Source organism: Amblyomma mixtum, chromosome 2, assembly GCF_055824585.1.
Source record: "Amblyomma mixtum isolate Tamu chromosome 2, ASM5582458v1, whole genome shotgun sequence".
Lineage (NCBI taxonomy): Eukaryota > Metazoa > Arthropoda > Arachnida > Ixodida > Ixodidae > Amblyomma > Amblyomma mixtum.
The window spans coordinates 257858442-257883998 of record NC_143013.1 but is presented as its reverse complement, the minus strand read 5'-3'; the positions used below and the strand labels follow the sequence as shown (position 1 = coordinate 257883998).

The window sequence follows — 25557 nt, the reverse complement described above, 5'->3', positions numbered from 1 at the left end:
CATTACTCGCGTTTTAATCCCTGTGGCTCAGAGTCAGTAAGCACCGTCGCTTAAAAAAAAGGTACCGAGCACAGTCTGCCCACGGAAACGGCATTTAAGCTGAGCGTGCGACATACAAGTTTTACAGCTGCACTCTGCGGTCGGCCTACTAAGAGAAGGAGATATGAACAGGCCGGAGATCTTGGCAATGCTTGAGTGCGCTGGAAGCGCTCTGTGTAAAGACGGGGTAGGAGGTTTTACTTTTAAGGCTTATTCCGATGCGCTCTAAACAGAGAGGAGTGAACAGAGAGTAAGCTGTACTCTGTCGCCCTTCCTTATATTAAAGGGAGTACACTAGAGGATAACTTCCTCCCTTTTACTCCCATATAGGCTTATTCGTGTTAGAGCGTACGCAAAAATCCCCACCTTGAACGCAGCAGCAATACAGAAGTTGTTTCATAGTAAGGCTTAGAAAAAGAGGGTAAATTTGAAGAACAAACTGCTAAATTTAGTGATGAGAATTGGTGGTCACTGGCCAAAGTCAATAAAGATGGAAAGACGTTTCGGGAGCGCTACGGCTCCCTTGTTCACTATTAAGCAATCGGCGCACGGATCCGTCCTTTTGTACCACTCAGTAGCGTTTTTAATGATTTAGCATAGATAGGATGTAGAGTCCCGTCATTCCTGTTTAGTGTGTTGAGTCCGAAGAAATCGAGAGCACAGAAAAACCAAAAGAAAAACGAGCTGCTGTCCCATACGTAGCGGGAATTAGCGAAGCGCTTGCACGTATTTTCCGCAAGCATGGTGTCAACATCGCGCACGTCCCCGCTGGCAAGGTACGAACAGAACTGGTGAATGTGAAGGACAGGCTCCCTCGTGAAAGGTTTCCAGGCGTAGTGTATGAAATTGACGGCGCCGATTGCTCATGAATATATATTGGTGAGACAAAGGACTTTAGGAGACGCCTGAGAGAGCACCAGAACGACGTCCGAAACCAGAAAGTAACATCTAGTGCCATCGCCGAGCATGTGCAAGAATCCGGCCACGAGATTAACTGGGATCAAGTAAAGACAACAGAAAAGAACACATCAGCACGGCAGAATCTTGAGTCGCTTATCATACAGACATCGTCTAAAACACACTAAACAGGAATGACGGGACTCTACATCCTATCTATGCTAAATGATTAAAAACGCTACTGAGTGGTACAAAAGGACGGATCCGTGCGCCGATTGCTTCATAGTGAACAAGGGAGCCGTACCGCTCCCTAAACCTCTTTCCATCTTTATTGACTTTGGCCAGTGACCAGCAATCCTCATCACCATGATTCCTGACCAGACGGTATGCCGTCAAACCCTCGACTAAAGCTAAATTTAGGCACGCCAAGAACGAAAAAAAGGTATCGTAAGGAGCAAAGCACGGCCTACACCCCGAAAACTGCATTTAAGTTGAACTCTAGTCGAACAAGTTTCAGCTCACCTTTGTGCAGCTGCGCTAGTAAGTGAGGCGGAAAGGAACATGGAAGATTTGAGAGCCGCCAAAGTGCCCCGAAAGCGCATGTTTCGGAAATATGATGCAGAAAGTTTTACGCAGCAAATTTATTTTCATGTGCCGAAAAGAGTTTAAACACCTAAACAATACCCCAAGCTTCCTCGTCAGCACGCCCGTGTTGGCTATACCGGGTGTTTCATCTAAGGTGTTCAGCAATTTTTTTTTAAAAAATAGGCGTTTTGAGTTAGACGAACGCTTTTTTCTCAGCATAGCATTTATCAAGAGTGTAGCGCATCAGAATACAGTGAAGACGTGCCAACTAGTAGGCTGGTTAAAAAAAATTGAGTAAACCTTTTGCTATTAATGTTAGTCTCCTTATTCACTGAGAGGTGTGTAGCTCATCTTAAATAACATTAAATCAGTTTTTAGAATTTTGGAAACGCAGTTAATCGGGACACTGTAGCCCAACAAATTTTGGTTACATCGAGCCAAAATACAAGCTCTTTCCGGAACTTTGCAGGAAGCAACCTCTCCAGAGCACGTAACTCTTCGAAATAGCCAGAACTTGTTGGGTCACAGAGCCGAATGTAGTTGACTTGTTTTTGTGGATGAGTACTGAGTTCTAAAACGCCGACTACCTATATTCGCTCTCGGAGGCGGAAATCTTTGGGTCGTGACGTCGCCACTCAGCGTCACATCTGCAATTCGCCACCTTCATGCCCCACGTGGAGTCAGCGTACCTGCAAATGTACGCCTGTTGTCTGTTGTCCGTGCTTTCCGTGTGTCCGTGCTTTCGCTCATCTCTCTTCTCAATCCCCTCGTGTGCTCATCCGGATGACGAAACTACAAGGCACTGATTACATCAACAGCTGACTGACGATAGCCGTGTGTGCACTGTGTGTCTGCGCTGTTGAGTGATGAATAAGCTGTGCGCCAGTGCTCTCTCGACGTCTTTTGTTGACCTTTAATACTTCTTGCACTCTAAACGCGACTAAGCCTATATGGGGAGTAAAAAGAGTCCTATAGTGCGCTCCCTTTTTGTAGCGAAAGCTACATTGGCCACAAACTTGCGATTCCGCTGTGGCGGTGCTCCGAGGAGGCACAGAGACCGACCTCGAGCCGTTGCCTAGCAACCGCCGCAGCTGGCGGACGCCGCTCGCTCGCCGCGCCATCTGGCATGACGTCACATCGCACGCCTCGCCGCGAAGCCTTCGCCGCCGTTTGGTATGACGTCACACCGCTTGCCTCGTCGTTGTGCTCGCCTCCGCTCGCTTCGCCAGCTGTGTCGCATGCCTGATAACAAGCTTCAGCTACGTATATCCTGGCATAGCCGAGCTAAGCACTGCCAGCTTTTTAGGGAGAGCATGCTGCCGAAGTCCCGGAGTAGTATAGCGCTAAATATATGGAATGTTCATTCTTGACGCCGAAGGCATATTCCCCCAGCAAAGCAGAGTAACTGAGTTGGAAACGGGAGGAGGCTTTTTAACGCGGCACTGGAGGTTTTGAGGTTATCAAATAGAAGGGATTGAAACCTCGGTTAATATCTTATTAATTGCTAAAACTTCGCATATTTTGAAGACAGAATTTGATTGCGTTGTGAACCGCAAGTATTCCATATTTTAAGTGGTGGAAATATACGCCAGGGCTAGGGCGGAACACAGTGCCCGTAAAAGGAAGTGCATTAGAGGACAATTAATTCCCTTTTTACTCCAGCACACACTATTCGTGTTTAGAGTGTAGAGTCTCTCTTGGGTAGTGGTTAGGCGCATTAGACTGCTATCAAATGTGCAAACGCAGTCCGTGCTGAAAAACACAGCCTTCAAAAATTGCCATCACGTAGCAAAAGTTCGATGAGAGCACTGATTTTCATTGAAGGATAATAGGTGCTCCATACTGCGCCCTTTTTGTGAAATAAAAGCAAGGAAACGTAGAACGCAAATGTCCCGAAGCAAACAGTCTTGGACAGCCACTGTCAACTAGAGATAATCGCGTTGTCTTTCGCTACCTAAAAACTAAGCCGTTACAAAATGGCAGCTACACCCTGTGTAAAATACTTCATGTATAAAAGGAACGCGGTCTAAGCCGGTCAGGCAAGAGAGTAGAGGCAGCCAAAATCATTCAGCTTGCATAAGAGACTAAAGCGCTGCCTTTCAGGTAAAACGAGGGTAACCTACCTGAGAAATACGGCGCTGCACTTTCTACCGAGCGGATCTAGTGAGGCTGTAGCAACTAAATACACGCAGAGCTTTCAACTCCAACAAAAGTGTCACCTGTCGTTATCCCTACAACGACCGTTAAATTCCATCCCCTTGAAGGTCAGCATTCACGGCACGCAAACAAGTTACGTAAATAATGTCTGATGTGCGGTGCCGTCGTCTAAGTGGATAAGCCTTATTACGCAGGACTGTTTTCGCTTAAAAGGCCCCAGTCGACGTTAGCGTCCCACACGCCAAATGTCAGCGAAAATAGGCCTTGGTGGTATAAAAGTAGGGACAAACAATCATAGGACAGTTAGGAGTTTGTAACGACAATGATCAAAAGTTAACTGACTTGTAATCGCGAAGAAGTGGACACATATTATTGTTAATACACAGAGTGTTTCACCTAAGACTTTACATAATTATTTACAATAGTTCCTTTGAGTTGGAAGAGCGCTTTGTTCGGCATAACATAATCAGCGGTGTAGAACACCAGAATACAGCAAATACGTTCTAACTAGCATGATAGTTAACTAATATTGAATACTTAACTTTATAACTCTTACTTTTAGGCTCATTAATCATTGAGAGGCGTGTGGCCCACCGTAAGTAATATCCATATCAGTTTTTGAACCTCGAAAACACGGTCCCCTCGACGCTATGGCCCAACAAATTTCGGCTTCATTGCACCAAAATACATGCGCTTTCGAAAAGCCTGAACCGAGGACCTCTCCAGTGCGCGTAACTGGTCGAAATAGGCGAAATTTGTTGGGCCACAGCGGCGACGGTAACTGCGTTCTAGAAATTCTAAAAACTGATATGAATATTAATTACGATGGGCTGCTCCTCTCTGAATAATTAAGGAGCCTAACAGTAATAGTTAAAAAGTGAACTATTCAATATTAGTTAACCAGCCTTCTAGTTAGCACGTCTTAGCTATATAATGATGTCCTACACCACTGACAATGCTACTCCGAAAAAAGCGCTTCTATAACTCAAAAAGCCTATTTTAAAGAAAGTGTGTTCAGTCATAATGACACACCCTGTATATCGGAGTGGATGCCATAAGCTGTTGCCTGGCGGTTAAGGCATTCCGTCTCGTATTCGAGAGATGCCGGGAGGGGCTAGGCGGTGCGGGAGATGATGGGTGGAAGGTGGGTGGGATCGTAGTAGGGAGATGTATTTCTACTGGTGGGTAGCCGTAGGTGCATCCACCGGCAGGTGCTGCCTGAGAGACCGGAGGGTGCCAGCAGAGAGTTACGCGAACGGCACCGCCGACGCCATATTTGCGAGTAAAGAGCTAACAACAGCTAGCGCTGCACAGCATGAAAAAATACTACTGGTGGAGCTTAAGTCTGCTTGCGTACTATGAACGCGAAAGCAATTTGCCCTACTGCTGTTTCCGATGGCGATTATGTGTAATTTAGATCGCGTTGGTCGAAAAACCGCACACCATTCGGAGCTACGTGGGTCAATGCCCACATACGCAGAATTGGTCATTCTCTACTGAACATTCATAGCTGGCGGCCAGTCTTCATACCATTAGCGGGTGGCTGTTCCTGTCACAGCCACCCGAAGGGATTGTGCGACATCATGTTGCTCTTCCCAAGCAACTTCTCGCGCAGCTTGCGCAACCCTCCTCCGAACTTGCCCGAGCTTCCTCCCACTGGCTGCAGCTGGCGCGATGCTCCTCCGAGCTTACCCGAGCTATATCCGAGCTATCCTCCCATTGGCTGCAGCCGGAGCGGCGCTCCTCCGAACTTACCCTAGCGTACCCAAGTTACTATCGAGTAACTTGGGTAAGCTCGGGCAAGTGTCCGCACTTTCTGCTCCCACTTTCTGTTAAAATCTGCTGTTAACGCCGCGCATGAGCGAAGTAATGCTGGCGTGTTAATAAAGTACATCCCTTTCAGGTGGAACTTATCATCCAAAGGGGGAAAAATTTTAAACCTTCACACTTTATTGATGAGCGTGTCGAGATTGGCAAGAAAAAAAATTCCGTCCTCATAGACGCTTATTTACGCATTTTCTGCCGAGAGATCCTAGCTACACATTGTGACTGACCTATAACGTTATCGGGTCATAGCCTTAAGGCGAAGCGTAAGTGTCCCCTCAAGTTATTTTTTTGCTTTCCTTTCGCATGCCGGCTTTGTAATCGCTCATCGGAGGATTTTGCGGAAGTGAAAGCATCGAGGCACCCCATTGATAATGAAAAACAAACGTGGTCGCGTATTTCGAAGTCTCTGATTTGTCACATTAAAGTACGGTTTCGCTAACAATTAAGAGTGGTCAGTTGACGCTTGTTTACAGTCCGTGCCCGACTAACATTCACTCCAGCCTGCAAAGTTCACCTGTGCGGTGTGTTGAGCGTTGGCAACATCTTGCAAACCACAGCCATTATTTTTGTGAAAGAAAAGATATAATACGCCACAGCGGCGGAGCAGAGCATTTCGTGCACGCCTGACTCGGTCTTACGCTCCACGGACAACGCAGACCGCCTGAGCGAACAAAAGAGGGAATGTTTAATGGAGCGAGTGTGAGAATGAGGAATGAAAGAAAGAGGCATGCAAGTGGTAGCGATGGAACGAAAGGCAGAAAGAAGCAAAGGAAGGGAAGGAAGAAAAAGGAAGACAGAATGAAGGAAAGGAAAAAGAAAGAAAGAAGCGAAAGGAAAGAAAGAAGTAAAGAAAAGAAGAAGGAAAGAAATAGAGAACTAAAAAGAAAGAAAGGAAGAAGGAAAGACAAAAGAAAAAGAAGAAAGAATGCAGGAAAGAAGAAAAGGAAGAAGTGAAGTGAAAAGGAAAGAAAGGAAGAAATAAAGATGGAAGGAAAGGAAGAAATTAATAAAGAGAAAAAAGAAAGGAAAAAGAAAAAAAAACACACTAAGAAGCAAGAAAGGAAGAAGGAAAAGGAAAGAAACGAAAAGAAGGGAAAATAAAGAAAGCACTGTTGTTCTCCATTCATGTCACGAGTTCTCGCTCTCAGAGGTCACCCAGGCCGAAAACGGCTTCGCGCTCAGAAGCACGTTTCAAAACTACAGCCGATTAAGTGAAGTTAGGTTCTGTCTCGTGGCGAATAGTGAGAAGCCGAAGCAAACGACGCTTCCGTAAAAGCGAAGTCCTGTCTCTCTCTCTCTCTCTTTGTTTTGAGAGAAAGAGTCGAACGAGAGCGGAAAGTAAAAGGGGGCTAATAAGACTTTTACACGCACCCAGTTCCACGGAAAAGACCGGGGCCATTCGATTTGTCGCTCCACTCGCGAAGCGTATAGAATGGATTCCCACTCCTCGGCCTCTTCATTTGTTCCCGCACAGAAGAGAGCAAAAAAGGGGACCCGAACCGCGACCGACTGAAAGCGGTGCGCGCGCTATAGCCAGCTCCTTCCCTGATTCGTCGGCGTCCCCTCGGCTGGGAGATCGGTTGTCGCGGCAACCAACACTCTCGCTGGTGGCTCCGAAGACTCCAATTTCGGGTCTCGCAATCCCACCGTTTCCTTCCAACTTCTTTTGTGTCTTTTTTTTTTTTCCGCGGCTAAGCGATTGCGAAGAACGATCGCGTTTGGAGAAGAATGCCCCCCGAGTAAAGCCTCCAATCCCTCCGCTCCGCCTTTCGCAAAGAATCCTTGTTTCCCTCTCCGTCTCGATTCGTATGGAAACCCACGCATAGCCAATCAACGCGCTGTATTTAGGCGCCCTACGTGCAAACTGGGCCGCTCATTTGCGCGCTGTACGGGCGCGCACTCTAACAAGGTGGCGGATTTACAGTCAGGGATTTGTTTTTAGCGCCCTGGGCGCCTGTTCCCTCTAACGAGCGCGAATCAAAACTCACAGTTGTAAATAATGACACCCAAATTCAAATATTAACGGGACCAGCATTCATCAAAATGAAGCAAACAATTGGAGAATGTTTTCTTTTCTTTATTTTGTGGTGTTGCATAAAAGGAATTTAGTAGTGCCATACATTTCAACAAAGAACAACCACATGTCACCAAAGCGATTCAGCCGCCGCGGTGGCTCAGTGGTTATGGTGCTCGGCTGCTGACCCGAAAGACGCGGGTTCGATCCCGGCCGCGGCGGTTGAATTTCTTTGGAGGAGAAATTCTAGAGGCCCGTGTACTGTGCGATGTCAGTGCACGTTAAAGAACCCCAGGTGGTCGAAATTTCCGGAGCCCTCCACTACGGCGTCTCTCATAGCCTTAGTCGCTTTGGGACGTTAAACCCCATAAACCAAACCAAACCAAACCAAACCAAAGCGATTCGAACCCACGACCTCCTCATATAGAGTCGTACGATTATACGACTGTCTGAGCAGCTCAGGAGGTAAGGGGTCAGCGTGGCGCATAACCACGGAACGAAGGTCACGAAGCCTGTAAGCTTTATAGTAAGGTACAACTCAAGAACGCAGCGGCGAATGCTCCTCAAAGGAGGCCCTCCAGTCAATGGTGGCTACCGGTTCTTATGACGTCACGGTTAATCCCCGTGACGTGTGATCGCAGATGGCTGGCTGGTGCCTTCGTAAATGGAATTAACCGCTACGGCATGACAGTCGGTCGACGCCACTGGCTTGAAGGCCTGCGTTCAAGGTATTTCCCGCTTTTGTCATGAATTGTATCTCACTATAGTTACGTCGTCCATCATAGTTCCATTGTGCTCACTATGCCCTTCAATCAAGCGCATAAATCAGTTACATGTCAACGACGTCTTAGACAAGGTGTGAGCGCAAGTACTTGCTGTTGGGCGAGTTGGTTCATCATAAAATTTTTGAATGGCGCAAAGGAACAAACACAGGAAGACACGGAGACAGAAAGAGTGCCTGAGGGGAAGACACGGAGAAAGAGCGTCTCCGCGTCTACCTCTGTCTGTTCCTTTGCGCCATTAAAATATTTTGTGATGAACCAAATAGCTCAACAGCAAGTACTTCTGCAACGCATTTTTTCTACTCCGGGCTCTTTCCTGTGTTCACCTTTCTTAGATGCGCCTGTGACCTCTTGCACGAACCTTATCGCAGTTTCCACTTGCCAGGCGCTCTTTCTGACTCTGTGTCTTCTTGTGTTTGTTCCTCTGCGCCATTCAAAAATTTTATGAAAAATTTTCGAGATGTGAGGGCGCTCTCAGAGAGCTGGCACACTTAAGGTCTGTTCCCGAAAGAAAGCTCAGTTTGTGTTTCTACGAGATCGCTTCGAGGCGACAGTTGCGAAGGTCCGTAGAGCTTTGCGTCACTGCTTGACAACGAATACGGAGGGAAAGAAAAGTGTAGGCGTACACATTTCGATAAAAAAGCGACGAAAAAAAAATCTGCTTTCTGTTCGACGAGCGAAGCGTGTTAACGCTCTTCGAATTCTGCGAGTGCCCCTTTGTCGATGGATTGCTGGAGCGAACAACTTTCCGAAAAGGACACGAACCTCTTTCTCGAAGTGGACGTTGGACCGTGCTACCAAACGTTGTAGCCAAACAGCGACTTTGCGCTTTCTGCCATATACTATTTGTCGATGCTCCTCCACAGTATTTCTCTCTTTTCGATTCCCGTACTTTTCACAATCCACTCGAATCACTTGGGATGGGAAGCGGCGTTGCTTCTATTATTGTTTGATAACGAGGAGAAAAAAGCATCGCTGACGCTAGAAGGGACGTGCGTACTCACCCCAGACCTTAACTTGAAACTTGGAGCCGTGACTCTATTTTCCTGCTTTTTTTACGCCTCTTTCGGGCTTGTGTACTGCGTGCTTGTTGTATTCCTTCTTTGGCTGCCTTTCTACGAGCTCTGTTTTCGTCGCCTTCTTTCTTTCGTCTTCTCTTAATTTTCTTTTCTGCGAAGCCCTTTGACGTGGGGCAACCCGAAAGCAACACATTCGGAAAGAAAGAACAGCGGGCTGCTAGGCCTTTTTAGCCGTACACGGTTACAACACGGAAGAGGAGAGCCGTGACAGCAAAAACCCTGCTTTTTCTACCTTCTTCACTATTATTATTTCCACGAAGGGACATGAGTTCAGATTGCCGAGTTGCTCTTCTGATCTCTCTCGCTCTGCTTCTTGCCCGAAGCAGTTTCGCCCGTGCTAGGCCTTCAAACTTTTTGCCCTTTTCATCCATGTCTTCTCCTTTTACCACCTATAAGTCAGAACACGAAGACTTTCCCGGAGGCGCAGATATTGCGTTACACCCTGTAAGTATTCGCCTGTAACTCGCCCACTACTGGTGCTGGTAGCCCTCTGGCTCTTCCCGCTCCATCCTAAATCCGAGAGATTTTCGGCTAAACGAATACAACACGTGTCCTGGTTTGGGGAGCTCTCCCTTTATTAGGTTGCTCCCTAAATCCTTGTACGATCCCCCTCCCCCCCCCCCCCCCCCCACGGTCAGGATCAACGAGGCACACACAGAAACACCGTCCTTCGTGTCTGCTTGCAATGTAAAGAGAAAGAAAAGAACTCAGCTTGACCGGTGTTCGGTGGCAGAATACATGTTTGCCCTCGACACGGTAGGGCCAAGTAGAGCTTTGCTGTTTCTCATTTTGTTTTTATTTGGCTTCGGTGGAGCCCTCTGCCGCCTGGTTTCGTGTTCGGGGAGTCTCGCGGGAACTAGCGAGTGCGCAGTCACATTGCCGCCCCAGTCTGAGGGAGGATGTCCCCAATGCCTGGTTTCTTTTTTCCCCATTTCCCCATCCCCCTGAAACTTTTCGGGAGACGTGTGTGACGAATGTAATACTGGGAAAAAGAAAGCGTGCTTTCGCTCTATATTTAAACGCCTTCTCAAAATCAATCTCGCCGAAACAGTGGGCTCCCGCCGTTTTTCCAATCATGCTGTAGGGGAACCATTACGGTGCACCCTTCCTCCCCTTATCTCCTTTTTTCCCCATTTGATTGGGACAGAGATAGGGTTCGATGTCATGTTCCCTTTCGTTGAGTCATTATACCTTGATGCGTTCCCTTTTTGTGATCCCGTCACCTTTCGTCGAGGTCACATGCAGTGTCGATGTTTATTCCATTTGACCACTTTGCCGCGCTTACAAAAGCATTGTTTATTTTCGCCCCGGATCTGCGCTTTTTTGTTGTTGTTCCAACTTGCGCGCTCTAATTTTTCTACCTCTGCTTTGGACAATCTTCACCGCTTATTTCGCTACATTTATTTTCCTACGCATTCCTTCCAAATTACGCCGGGCCGTTCACGCTTGCATTATGTTCGTTTGTTTGGTCGTTGGTCAACGCCACTGCTGCGCCACCTTGTTTTCCTCAAAATAATGGCGCGTACCCACTGCGGGGGATAGGCCAAGACACAGGCGGTGACTGACAGGTGCTAAAAATGTGAAACTATGAAATAAATAAAGAAAAATATAATGGTAATAATGATAATATACCATTATTACCATTATATTTGAATGAAACACAATCTTAGTTGACTGTTTTGCCGGTTTATTGCATACAGTGAGTTACAGTTGTGCTATTGGCGTCGGTAATACCGCGTATATTCAGTTTTTTAATATTTTAATGTCCTCCCAAAAACAAATTCATGGCTCTGATGGTGTCCCCACTCAGTGGCGGGTTTTAGCAGCGGATATGACATCACTTGGTGCGAGCTGATGATTGTACAAGCAGTAAATATACTGCGGATTGTGTGAATAAATAGAGACACATTTTGTCACCTGTCTGCGTTTTATATTAGATCAACAAAAACAACTTGTTCGTCTTAGATAAAAGCCCTGCAAAGCAAGTAAATTAAAAAGACACCACCAGGGGCTCTGGCATGGAAACGACGCTGCTAATCTCAGCAAGAACGAGTTACAGAGAGCAGGCAACCATGGAGTGCAAACTTCCGCAGCGTGCTGTGGCAGGCTGTTTTGATTGGTTGCGCCAGGTGCCGTCATTGGGAGAGCGAAATAGGAGTGGGAAGCCCCGCCAAAATAGAGTTGAGGACAGCGTTTTGTTTGCTTCTATTTTGAAATTTCTTCATTGAATAACTCCTGTTCCTGTGCATCGATTCCTGTAATTCTTTTTAAGTCAGCATCTGTGTGACATAAAGAATCCACCTGAAGTACAGCCGGTATCCCATCCAGCAGTGTTTCGCAGCCCCTTTAACACTCGGCCGCTGTTTACCTCACTTCTCGCATCATTTCATAGTTACGTTTACTCTCAAGTTCAAGCTAGCAGCCATACTGCGTCTCTCTTCCCGCGTTCGTTTTTACCCTTACAGCGACATTTTCTTCATTTTGTTAGCCTGCCATACGCACGATACCCCAAACGCTTCTTGTGTTCGGTATTTCATGTTTCATGCTTTTGAAACAACCGAGCGCACCCAAGCGTCTCCACTGCTCCCTGAAAGCTCGCTCTTGCGTAGTCGCTTGGAAAAAAATGTGCACGAAAAATAAGGAAGGTCGTGATCTTTCTTTAGCTTTTGATCTCACACTGTTACTGCTTCTTACATATCACATTGCAGCTAACCGAACACAAAACAACTATACAGCTGGTGTCGGGAACAGACACAGACACCTTCTCTCTTATAAGTTCAATTAGAAGGAGGGAGAGGAAGTAAAGCAACCAAATATAAGGAAACAAACTAAAGAGGAGGTTGTAGGGAAGACGAAGAGAAAAGAAAAAACGAAAACCGCTGCCCGACTTTCATTTTTCTACCTTTTCATCGTCTGCTCCTCTTTCAGCGCCACTTCACCCCATTCCTTCCCCTTTCTGGACCCATCTCTCCCCTGCCTTTTCGCGCCATGCCACCACCTCCTCCCCTATCACAGCTCCCCATCCTCCCTAAATCGATCCCACACAGTGGGAGAGGAAAAAGTGGGGGAAACGCACGACCCGCCTTCTTCGAGCTCGGCGGGAAGAGGAAAATGAGGCCAAGGTCCTCTTGCTCGATCCCAACCTCCTCCTCTTCCCCATTCCGCCGCTTCCCATCCTTCATCCTCCGTCCTCTCCTCCCCTGTGGCGCTCCCGACTTCTCCTCCGCATCCCCATCTTGCGCTCCCCATGACCGGAGATTAATAACCGCAGCGTCAGGCGCCTGCAAGAAAGGAACAACACAATGCTACGCCTGCAGCGGCGCCGGACACATTGCGACTGTGAGCAGAGGAAGAAGAAAGAAGGGAATAAGGGAAGAGGGTGGAACCGACGGCAGGCCTGCGCAGTGCGCGCCGCTGTCTCCGAATGGCTGGCCATGACCGGCTACTCAGAAGGAAAAAAAAAGAATTTGGAACCAGCGCAGCAGAAGAGAAGCAGAATGTTGTGGCCCGTGGTATATACATACGAACGGCTGCGGGACATTTGCGACGACGTACCTCTCCTTCTATCTATCTATCTCTCTTGTCGCTTTCACTTTCCGCGTGGAGGCGGATTAGAAAAAACGTGGAAACGGCGGTTCTATTCCTTTCCACTCCCCCCCCCCTCCCCCTTCGCTCTGTCTGGTATTGACGAGTAGCGATGCATGTACCACACGGCGCACTGTCTTTCCCTCTCCCCTGCTTTTATTTAGTTATTTAAATGCCCTTACAAACAATCGCTGCTTCCACCCCCTTCCTCCACCATGGCCCAAGTGGGAACAATATAGGTTCGCCAGCGAGGGCACTCTGTCTCCAAAGTGCGTTTCACAGTTCCTTTTGTGTGCACCATCGGCCCGTCCGAGATTTAAATGGCCACAAGCTTGGATAGAATGGACGGATGAAACGAAAAAAAAAGAGAGTGAAAGAATGAGACGAAAAAACAGCGAGAGTGGGTGCGAGCCTTCATTATCTCTAATTGCCTAGATTTGCTTCAACTGTTGGTATTGAAATTTTGTGCCCAGATTTTTGTTTGTTTGTAATGTGCACACTTTTCAGACAGAAGTTGCGAGAAAAAATTACAGCGGCTATGTGCCTTTTGCTGTCCTTGCAGTCAGCTTCCGAAAGGCGAACAGCTGAGGTTTCGGTGGGAGTGACAACATCGCTTCTGTGTGTGTTTACTGTTCGTTTCATTTGTACCTTAGCTGGCCCAGTGGGTGGCTATAAATATGTCATTAGGGGAAAACAGAGCAGAATAAAGCAAAAACAAAACAAACCATCCCTCATCGTTTCCAGTGGACTGCTTCAAACTGCGAGTATGCACGGACTCGGGCGGAAATTCCATCTTGGTCTGGGGCTCTGTGCAGGTAAAATGGCCGCTGAAAAGTAAAGTACATCAGTTCAGTTGGGGCCGGTGATGCGACGAGTTTCTCGGATGCACTAGTTATCTGGAGTGAACAACCAAAAAATTTACAACCGAAAAACATCCGTCAAATACTGTTTAGCCGGTAATAAGTGCCTAGTTTTCGCTCCAAGAATCGAATAGATTTACATTGCAACTTCTGTGAAAAATAAAAGGCAAAGCGAATTGAAATAATGACTCCAAAATCAATGTTACACGAATTAATACAACAGTGGCGTACTGTACACAAAAACTTACAAAAAAAACGGTGACCAGAAGCATGGTAAACACTGAGTTTGGTCAAAATAGTAACCCTGGAGTATGGTGTTGCGACCATACACTTTCAAGATTTCCACAGGCTTCGTATAAAAGTTTTTTTATTTGGCATTTTGAGAGGCTTAGTGGTGGGTAAACACACGGGGCAGTCGAATGAGCCTGTGCCCTGGAAGGCAAATAACAGTGATAAGCTGGTTCTTTTCGTTAATGCACGGAGAAAAAAGCTCGCAGATAAAAACCGCTGATTTGCAACCATGGAGCAGCTTCTTCCACCTACACATGATCACCACCTCCTACGCCGTCGGCTTTTATGGAATGAGGTAATGTCTCGGCAGGGCCGCGAGAGATGTTTGTGCCGAGCTCTCTCAATTTTTGAACAAAATATATACATCTTTCAAAGAAGCAATAGAAATCTAGAGCTACACACTTGACGAGGATGTAAAAAGAATCAAGGCTTATATAAAAAATGCACACACAAGCGCATAAACAGCAAACAAGACACCGGAACGACGTAAAGAACTTGTGAAAAAGAAGAGGATGCGTTACGATCCGTGAGCGCGTAATAGTGGCATTCGAGCTTGGGTAATGGATCTTGTGGAGTGTAGGTTAACCAGAAAGCAGCGGTAGAGAGGTCGCAATACGAAAAACATAAACGACGCCACACTGGGTTAAAGAAGTAAGACGAAAGGAGAAAAAAAGTACAGCTAACAAACTGACTTGAAGGGTGTGGGGAAAAAATCAAAGAACAGAAAAATCTAGGACACTTATAGGGTTCTCTCAAAGCCGGGGAAATCTTGCGCGGTAAGCACTCTTTCCTTCATTCTTTTACTCGGTGGCTGCTTTTATTTCACTTCTACCCCTTCTCAGTCTCGCGTGAGCCTCCCACTAAGACATCCTATTCCTCAATTTTCCCCGCCTGCTTCCACAGGATGTGTGGCTGCCCGTTTACTCCTTACTTTTTTTTTATTTATCTTCAGATAACTATGTCTATCTCATCTTGTTTACGATCCACCTTCGCTGCGCTACTTCAACAGGACAGACGTTGTTTATCTCTGTCGTTCCTATTTCAGCCAGCTGCCGCGTTGTCTTCCTCCCTCTCTTCCCCTGTCCAGCGCCATCGCGACGGCCTCAAGCGAGGCTACAGCGAATACAGCCTCTTTTCGCACACTTCCGACTCTTATGTGTACACATTTGAAGAGAACGCCACACGGCAGATCCTATACAATAAAAAAAAAAGTTGGCGGAAGCGGGGAAAGAGAGGATGGCAAAGCGTCAACATCGAGAGCATCAAACGCAACAGCACCTCCAGCAAACCCAAGCACGCAGGCAGCTACGAGGGTAGGACCCAAAAAGACACGTCGTCCTTCATCCACGACAACGCACGCGATGAAGGGTGCGCGCGCCTAATGGAGTCACTGTACGGTCCCGACCCGCTTGCGTGAACCGCCGCCGCTTCCCTATCTTCTCCCCTTTCCGGGACGACGACGAGGAGATACTCCGTCCATATTTTTCTTTCCCCCTCGGAGCGCTCTCGTATGCCGGCGCCCCTTGTGTGCCTGTGTGTGTACCTAGGGAACGACACGGCCCGTCCGCTGCCTGCCTGCCTGGCCTTGTTGGGAGACGCCGACGGGATATGTTTCCCAATCCCGCTTCTCCCTATGCATACTTGGACGACGACTATGGGGAGCGCCAGACGCGGCAGCGGCAGCCCCGTATTGCCTTTCCCGTCTTCGATTCCACATCACCATACCCTCTCTCCCTACTTCTCCGCTCACCGACTACTCTTTCTTCGTCCTTCCTCCCAATTTCTCCCTACTCCCGCGAATCTCGCAGTTGCCCTTTCTTGCGTCTGCAAGTGGACGCGCGATCTGAGAATGCGTGCAAGACTTGCGAGGAAGGCCTGCGTGCAGGCGACCATTTCACCCCCTCCCTCCCCTTACTCCTGTGTCTCTTCCCCAGATCCCTGCTTTTTTCCCTATTTTTCAAATCTTGGTCGGCAGCTTGTGCATACATGCGACGCCCCAGGCCATTCGGGTAGTGGACTCGCAAGTGTTTTGAAGAAGGCCGCGGATTTCTGAACCTCGGCTGTTCGAAAACAAGAAGATCCTGTTACTAAGGAGAGGCAAACAACGCGAAAGGAGGGGGAGGAGGTGGAGTAACGTAGGGAAAGAGGGAATAAATCATGCATGAGAGCGCGAGTGACGGGAGCGAAGGAAAGCGATCAAACAGCGAACGGTACATAGAGCTTCGAATTTTGCTTGCTGCGTCTTCTCGCCACTCTGAGCAACTCTGTTACCCTTTCATGCTGTGAGCGTCGGCCAACTTCTCCTCCTTACTTTGATTCTATCTCTGCAATCGAGCTCTAGTTACCAAACAGCCTTTGTTATTGCATAACCAACGCTCGCACGACGCACGCCACCAAGCATGAGCTCGCAGAATGTGCTCACGCTTACGCCACTTCGCGAGGCTTGCATATTGAATTAGCTGAGCCTGTCAAATAGAGGAGTACAATACAACACAGGTGGCGTGACCTTTTAGAAGCTTTCGTCTCCGCCGTAACAGACGGAAGGCCACCTATGCATCTGTGCTTGTGTATGAGCGCAAAAACGGCTATACCTCATTCCCACCGAATAATAGGGTCGTCCATGGCTGTCGATGTACTGCAAAAAATTCAGGGGGCACTTTGGCTCTCTAAAGTGCTGCAAGGTGAAAGCCTTTCTTGGCGCACTGTTTGGCATTGGCTGCGAGACTGTTAGTGCTGTACTAGTGCTTTATTTGACTACACACTTTGATTACACATTACAACTACACACTTTGACTGCCGACTTTGACTGCTTTTAGCACGACTCTCTCTCTGCTTCGATGAGTTCGGTTGTATCCATGGCTCTGTTCGCAGTAATGAGGTATATAATGTGGTCACCCACGGATGCCTTACGCCCCCTGTCGGAGCTGACGACAACTATTTTATTAGTTGTCGTCTGCTCCAAAAGGGGGCGTAGGCATCCGTGGGTGCCCTCATTACTGCGAATCCGCGCACTCTGACGTCATAACCATTTAGACGAACCGAAAAGTGTGACACCTCTGCAAACAACCTTCTGCTGACAACCTTCTGCCGACAAGCTTCTGTCGACAACGATGAGGCAATAAAGGGTTTCGCCTTAATAAAGAGCAAAATTGAGCCTATACGTATACTGCACACGGTTAAATGGACGATTTTCTAGGAGCTACAAGTGACAACTTAAACGCTCTTTAGTGGTCTTTTAAGCGTTACAGACACGTGCTTTTAATTCCTCGTGGTTGTAGTTAAATCGAGTAAATTGAACATTAAAGCTCGGTGAACGCTTTACTACCGTATATGTACACGTGTCTCCGGCACATCTCACAGGCATCTAGCTTAAAAGCAGTCATAACAATGGCTCTTATGCGGTAGTTAGAAGGCACTCTTGGCGACGCCTTCTTAAAGGAGTAGGTCATCTATACTGGAGAGCTCAACGCGGAGCTGGCGTAGGCTCATAAACAGAAATAAACGAATAACTGCACGAATGGAAAGAAAACTGGCTGTGTCCATCTTGCTTCGCAAAGACGTTCGAAATACTCGACATACACAGGCACTTCGGAAGCTGTACCTACATGGGAAATTATGCGTTGAACTTTATCGTACTGAAGAGAGGAACTCAGAGGGAGCGCTACAAGCACACACATTATTGTGCTGCCTTCTGTCTACATTCTCCACGTGTTCCTGTTCTGCTTCATGTGATCGCTCCGGAGCACCCAGTGATCGTCCATATTGATTCAACACCCTCTTCTTCTAACTCTGTTTATTTTTTTATTATGCCGATTCGTTTTTTCCGCCTATTTCTCGGCTGCATTGTACTTATAGCGCACAAGAACGCACGCAAAATCTCTTTATACTTAGTGTAAAAACCGGCCATTAAAATCATGCTTTTTTTTATGGCCAGTGGGGCTGGTAAACGTTACCCTAGTCTAATAATGTTGGGGCTGGCGTTAGCACTCCGTTGCCGGCCAAGGCAGTCATGACGATCACGGTGGCTAACCTACTTGGGAAGCTAGGCAACTGTGCATCCATCAGGTGCGAACACCCAGCACTGGCCATCTCTATACGCAAGGCAGCGCGAATACTTTGCAGAATCCCGAGAAGCCTGCAGAAACTTCACTAGAGGTAGAGTAGGCAGGGAAGCATTTCGTATCCTTAAGAATCGGGGCCATAACAGTGTACGGGCGCGACTTATTCAGGCACCCAGACACCAGTCCGTAGAAGGGAATCGTGGTGCTCTCGCCGTCGCCCGAGCACGTATACTCTGGGCTCCTCAATGTACAGAAGAATCTAACTACAGTATATCGCCTTGTTAATATTGTCGCGCATGTTTGTAGTGTTTGTTTGTTCATTGTTCTAAGCTGCCGGCACGCCACTTTATCGCTTTTTTTGTGATGCAAGACGCGCCTAGATTTACCTCGATTGATCGCATCCAGGCGGAACCGATTCTACGTTGTTCCAGAATGTTCTGGTAACTTTCCAAGCTTTATCTCGAAAGTTCGCTATTAGGTCTAAAAAGAGCCCGACCGGCGGGCATTCTGTTCGACGACCGCCGAGTGATTATGTTCTTTGCGGGCGCAAGTCATCCCAAATAAAGAGTTTCGTTTAGAAGCCATTCTCGCTGTTTTCCTGTTCGCCGGACTGCAGTCACCACTACGTGACAGTATGGACATTTTGGTTCTCGAGTAAAAGTGTCCAAAAGCGAGTTGTCCGTAATAACGAATCGTGAAGAAAAATAAAAAGAAATATCTTGAAAAAATATTCTATTATTACAAGCGGCTTCTGTGCATATTTACGGGCAGTGTACGTAGTGGAAATCGGACAATCTTAGCAGCTATAGGTTCATTATATTCCGGTCGCCGTTATCTTGAAGATCATGCGGTGTAAGCTGAAGCATGTTTGAAGCGCCTAGTGGTCCACACACATAATAGTGCCTCTTAGTGTAGTGAAGTATCTCCTACTTTGACTGTTCCTAATTAACCCAAGAACTCTACTCACCTAGCTGACAGCAGCGGAATGTGATTTTCAACTGAGCCTACAGATGATTTATTTTGCAGCTATTCACGCAACGCGGCGTATGGTAAGGCGCGTCGACTGGTCACTTTGGCACTATCAAGCATGAAACCGCGCACACGCAAAAAAGACCACTACTACGGCATTTGCATATTCGCACTTCCTTTCGCTGGTGTTCCCCACTCAAATTATAAGGCCTGTCTTCTGTGCGGTGCTAGTGCACGTTAAAGAAAACTAGGTGGTCGAAATTTCCGGAGCCCTTCACTACGGCGTCCCTCATAGCCTGCGTCGCTTTGGGACGTTAAATTCCCATAACCCATAACCCTATAAGGGGCAGAACATCTGGTAAGTGCACTCGGGAAGCGCACTCGGTTGTCCATTTTAACGGGACAAAAATACATGGGTCCGATTGGGCTCTGTGTATTTTCACCCTGTCCATGGTCAGGACAGCGAGTTTCCAAATTAAAGAGGCGTAAATGCATAGAACAGGTTTGATTCCTAGAAAAACCGTCCCTAATTCCAGTGGTTCATATTAACGGGAGTCGTATTAACGGGGCACGACTGTGTACACCAATGCAATCTTCACCTTATCTGATGCGCTTTAGCATTATAGACTTTGGAGGAGGGAATTGGCAACACCGACGAAAGGATTAAATAAGAAACAAGAAAGTATATGGTGTAGGCTCCGAAATAAACTCGTACATAAACCCACGGTTGCTACACGCAGTGTGTCCCTGAAAAATACGAACTCAACTGAGCTTACAGCGCGATGGGTGCAGGCTTGTACCACATGGTACCTGTACCAAGACGCTACACGAGCGGAATTTGCGTGCACCATGGACCTGAGTGAAATGCAATGAGTCATCTTTTCGAGTGGCATTAGGTTTGCTCAGTTCATGAGAACGTTTACGCAATGCTGGGTCGAGGCGCAGTAGCCGAACAGGTTGGGTCAATGCGTCTGCGAGGAAAATCTTGACTCACTCAGACTTCTTACAAGTGTGTGCGAACACTACCAAGATGATGCTGGGGTCAATGTGGCTCGCGTTGCTATCGTGCTAAGCAAAGGACAAAAAAAAATTACAACGCTTCTCTCGGCGGTTAGGAAAAGTGACTGACTGTTCTTTAACGTCGTCGTTTAACACAGACCGATTTAACGTTCTTACAAACTTCGCTAACAGTGGAGAATACGCTGACTGCTGCCCCCCCCCCCCCCTGCCCTCCCCAACCTTCCCTTAAAAATATTTCTGTAAAAAAACAAACAAAAACCGCATGCGCTATTGTCTTCCGCTCGGGAGAGCCCGCCGAGCAGCCGCCGCTATAGCTCAGCGGTAGAGCACTGGTCTCGTAAACCAGGGGTCGTGAGTTCGATCCTCACTGGCGGCACGTATACTTCTCTTTTTTTTTTTTTATACAACTCGGAAGAGAAATGACGGCAAGAGTGCTGGTGCAACGCAGCAAAAACTGTACCAAAGAAAACCAGCTCTCACCGCTTTGCAAGGAAATCTCCTCCTCGCGAGAGTCGTGTTACTTCTTTCGACCAAGCCAGTATTAGGCGCAGTAATGTACCGTGCTGCCATCAAACTCCAGCGCTTCCTCGGCCTAGTATGCAGTACAACGTGAAGTGTACAGCCAAAGCGTATATTGGGACTGTGCCGGATGCTTCGCATTTCTCTGTCCGTGTGCAGCGCTCACAGGTGGCGCTCGTTGTCAAACTTCAGCACTAAAACGACTTTCACTACCTACACAGATGTTTTCTTCCAAGTCAGCGAAACCCTGCAGTACCACCTTTCTCTGCATACTGGTGAAACTTTGCCCTTCAAGCTATGTTCCTAGGCCGCTGTTGTGCAAAATGTTCGAGTACACCGGCCTGTTCGAAACCGATGTGGCCGTTAGATATCAGTGCTGTAACCGATGGCGCGCGCGACCCTGCATAGATAAGGCCACAACAGGCGTGTATGGAATGATATTTCTCTATTTTAACACAGAGAACATATATGGTGAGGATCGTGGGCCCACGACCATGTAGGTACACGACAGAGGGAAAAAGAGTAAGAGCAAAAAATAATTTGAACGACACACAGTGCGCATTCTCGTACAGCAAAAAAATAAAAACAACAACAAAAGAACAGGCAGAAAAGGAGAATTGAGAACAACGGTGGCTATGTAATCCGAGTTTCGAAACGAATACTAGCCGTACTTATTGCAGGTATTGTGTAGTGCGCGTGGTGTTGCAACTTCGTCGTGCTTATTGCCGCTATTGTTGTGCGCTGGCTTCGTCAACGATTGCGGTAACCTCCCAGTATTATGTTCGAAAGAATGGAAAGGAAGATCCTCTCCCTCGATCAGTACTTTATCCTAGGAGTGTCTCTTACAGCCGCCGCGCGCGACTTGCCCGTTAGTTGCTTCTTTCTTTGCGTCACACCAGATTCCACGCTCTTCTGGTGCGGTATGTGGCTATGTACGTATATACTGTGTCAATATTCTTGTCACGGTGGCTATGGCGTTGCCATCTAGCATGAGGTCGCAGGTTCCAAGCCGGCGGCGGCATCCACATTTCGGTGCAGATGAAGTGCAAAGACGCCCGTGTTCTAGCATTTCAGCGAAGGCGGAACAACTCCCGGGAGCGTAGTTTATAAGCTGTCCATCTTAAATGGAAAATGGGTTTTTTGCGGAAAGGAAATGGCGCAGTAATTGTCTCACATATCTCGGTGGATACCGGAACCACGCCGTAATAGAAGGGAGGTAGATGGTAGTGAAAGAAGAAAGAGAGAAAGAGGTGCAAAGAGGTGAAAGAAAGAGAGAAAGTGGTAGCCAATGGCAGCCAGTAAAACGAGGAAACAGCAGTAAGCCGGTCGCTGTCACGGGCCGTAGGGTGCGCCGGGCGCTGTCACGTAAAGGAGCTGTTCCGCGGCACACTGCACCTGTCGTATCTCCCACCATGACGTCACTAGAGACGAGAGTGTTCCGACGAGTCAGCGTTGGGTGGCGCAACTCTTTCCTCCCCTCTCTCCTTTCCTCATCGCATTCCTTTGTGTTACAACGCCAACGACAACGCGCAACCAGGAAACATTGCATTAACAGCTCTCGCTGTATAAAAAAGCGAGCACCAATACGCTGCCGCGTAGTGTGTATACCACAGCGAAAGCATTCGGGTGGCTACGCATTCGCCCTAGAAACAACGCCAGTATAAATTATCTGCGTGGCATGAGGGTGGCATGAGTCCGTTGAGCGGGGCTTCACAGTCAGCGCTGGTCTTCTTCATTTCAATGCCGTCTCAAGCGGCACCCATAAGAGAAAAAACTCGCAGCTAAAAGGCACCGCTCACTCAATGACAAACATTATTCAAGGAGTTGAAAAGAATCTTCGTCAAGGAGATCAAAAAATTGAAGTTTCAAGCCCCGCAATCAAAGGACGTGATCTCAGCCATGTCTGCCACGATTGAGTCTCTACGAGGCGGAGCGCCCTCACATGATTATTCGTGCGCAGTACCACTCCAACTGCAACGCCAGCGCCCTTAACTTGCTCAGGTGGAGCTAAATAGGAGCTGCATTGTGTGTGTGCGCGCGTGCGTGTTTGTTTGCCTCCTTGACCTTCTTTCTTGTGATGTGGTGCGTTGGTAATGCATTCGTAAATCATGACGACCTCAGGGAGTTTCGTTTGATCGACGCTGGGGAAGGCGGGACCAGAGCAGGCTAAGATAAATGACGAGCCTGCGATATATGTCCAAAAGAGTGCTCAATAATTCGGACGCACATGTTGGCTCACCCACCCGCACTTATGCAAACAGAAAAGCGGTGCAAATCTCGCATGATGCGTAGTACATGCTCGACGCGCGAACGCGGCAAAGGGGCGTGCGCTGGTTGCTCCGACAGCGACGGATTTCGAGGCCAGCGCGCAAAGCTTTTGTTCGCGGCGAAGCTCTCCACGGGTTCCATCCCCGCGTGTAATAACCCGACGCGCGCGCGAGCGACGGCGACCTCGGTGTAGAACGGAGCCTCTTTCTTTCTCTCTCTCTCTCTCTCTCTCTGACGCGTCATTACGAAAGCTAGCGCTTTCTTTCCCTCTCCACCTCCTCCTCGTTTCTGCTGAACAAACACGCCTGTCTTCCTCTTTCTCTGTTCTTCTATCTCTCTCTTTCATGAAGACGCGCTTAGAACGGAGAACACCATAGCGAGTCTCGCTCGCTGCATCCCGACTGCGCTGGAGAATAAAAAAATAAACACGAAAAAAAAAAAGACGCGCTCGCGAGAAAAGATGCGCTCGCTCGACGCCCCCGGTGCGAGACCAACGCCTCTTGGCGTGGGCAGCGTGGGCGTGAGGCGACAACGAACGAACAAGTGAAGCGTGGGAAAAAAAAAAAAAAATGAAAGTGACGAGGCGCGAGACGTATTTCTCGCGTGGGACGGTAATTAACGGGACCTAGAACGACCGGCTGCGGGCAGGAAAGGCCGAAGCCGGCAGAGCTGCAAAGACAATGAGACATGGGGTCGTCGTCGAGGTAGTACGTTGCACTGTGCAGATAGCTAGCTAGCCGAACGCGCTGCCTCACCCTGCAGGCTGCAGCGTTCTGCGAACGGAAGCGACGTTTGCTGCGGTTGCGAGAGAGGTTAAGCGCGCGGCTTGACGAAAGAGCTCACTGGCTGGGCAAGCCAGGCCGGGTCGGGCCGGGCCAGACTGTCTCACTTGCCTAACCGCGGGCTAATCACGCCGAACCGCGGGAGGTCGTTCTTGCGGTCGCAAGCTGCAAGTCGAAGACTGAAACGAAAGGAGGCTTTTCTCGTGAAGTGCGGAAAAACTGCCACGCGAGCGTGAAAAGGCGGTGACAAAGTGTCAGGAAAATGAGAGAGAAAAAGAGAGCGAGAAAGAAAGAGAGAGAGAGAGTGGTTTCGGTTTTCTTTCTTCGATGCCCTTGCTGTTCTTACTAGCAGAAGGTGCAGAAGTTTGGGAGAGGGGAGAAAGACGTAAACGAAACGTCCGGCTTTCTTTCCGGGAAGCGTGGTTTCCCACTTGCGGCGCCGACTTTACGCACGTGTGAACACTGGCGCCTCTCTGTGGAGAACACGGTCTCCAGCGTCGAGCGCAGAGCGCCGAATTCATCGCGCCCCAACCGTGACGGTAGAAGCGTGAGGAAGCGTGTAAAATTGGGCCCCTTAAGCACAGTTTCTCGTCTCCTGCCTCGTTCGCTTTCAAAGCGCTCTCGAAGCGCCAACTATAGTACAAGGAGCTCGGTTTTTAAGTCAAAAGGATTTGAGATCTCCTCGCTTACTTCGAAAACACGTTTATTTTTAGAAGTACGCGTAGGATGGAGCGGAAAATTGGAGGGAAGCGTCAAGCTGTCTTCTTGAAGCACGCTTATGAGCTCATTTTCTCTTAACTTTTTTTTTTAAAGATTATAACAGGCAAACTTTTATGCGCCTCGCTCGGACACTGCACGGAACTATACAAGACCTGTTACGCCGGAGAGGTGACGTTACAGTGAAACGGCCCAATTATCCTCATGCGACGAGCTGGGCTATGCGGTTTATGCGACCTATAAGCTTCTTACAAATGTTATATCGTTTTCCTTACAGCGATCCTCAATTATCATTGTCCGGATCTGTCCCACTGGCGCGTGGGGTCAATCCGTAGCCGAAGGTATTCGCTTCGTTGCGATATTATTCGGTTGTGTTCGTTTACCACGCGGATTCGCTGAACGAGTTGTTCTCGACTGAATGTATCCAGATTCTAGACAGCTGAAAATTGGGCCCCGTTTCGAAACCTTTTTTTATTGGATAGTAAGTAACAATACGTCACAATAAACATAGTTTACCACGCCCAATCAAGCAATGTAAACGGGTCGCTGGTATACTTGAACGATGTTTGTAGCCTGTTTATTAATTTGATGATTAATAACCCTAAATTTCGATTACTATTCAAGTTCAATTTTATTGTCAGTGAATACAATGTGTCAGAGTATGTATAACAGAAACAGGTCCTGAAGCGAAAAGCTGCAATGGGGCCTCTTGTGAGAAACTAGATGTACTTGTAAGTATTAGCTATGCAAGGAATAAAGATCAGTTACAGCCAAAGAACAAACAAAAACCGCCAGGACAGTAACTAAACTGCAATACAACCGCAGTAAAAACATTTAAAAGCACAGCAATAGTAATCCAGTAAGAAAGTAACATATAATAACATATAAGAAAGTAACATAAACACCACAACACACACAAAGTGTTGCCAAAACACGGATGACGTGATGATCAAAAATAAAACAAACAAACAACAGAAGTCTCCTTTAACCAAGCCCAACGAACGTGCCTCAATGACCTAATGATAAACGCAAGGGTCGTCGGTTCGATCCCCAATTACTCCAGCCTTCCTTGAACACAAATAAGTTACTTTACACCCTTATATGT

At 47.8% G+C, this 25557-nt stretch overlaps 1 long non-coding RNA gene and 1 other non-coding gene across 2 annotated transcripts in view; both read left to right on the top strand.

The window, feature by feature from the left end:
* LOC149363662 (uncharacterized) overlaps positions 1-25557 on the top strand; it is a 123677-nt gene that overhangs the window by 29468 nt on the left and 68652 nt on the right. The gene's annotated exons all lie outside the window — the stretch shown is intronic.
* Positions 20471-20542, top strand: TRNAT-CGU (transfer RNA threonine (anticodon CGU)). Its single transcript has one exon. It is a non-coding gene; the product is annotated as a tRNA-Thr (tRNA).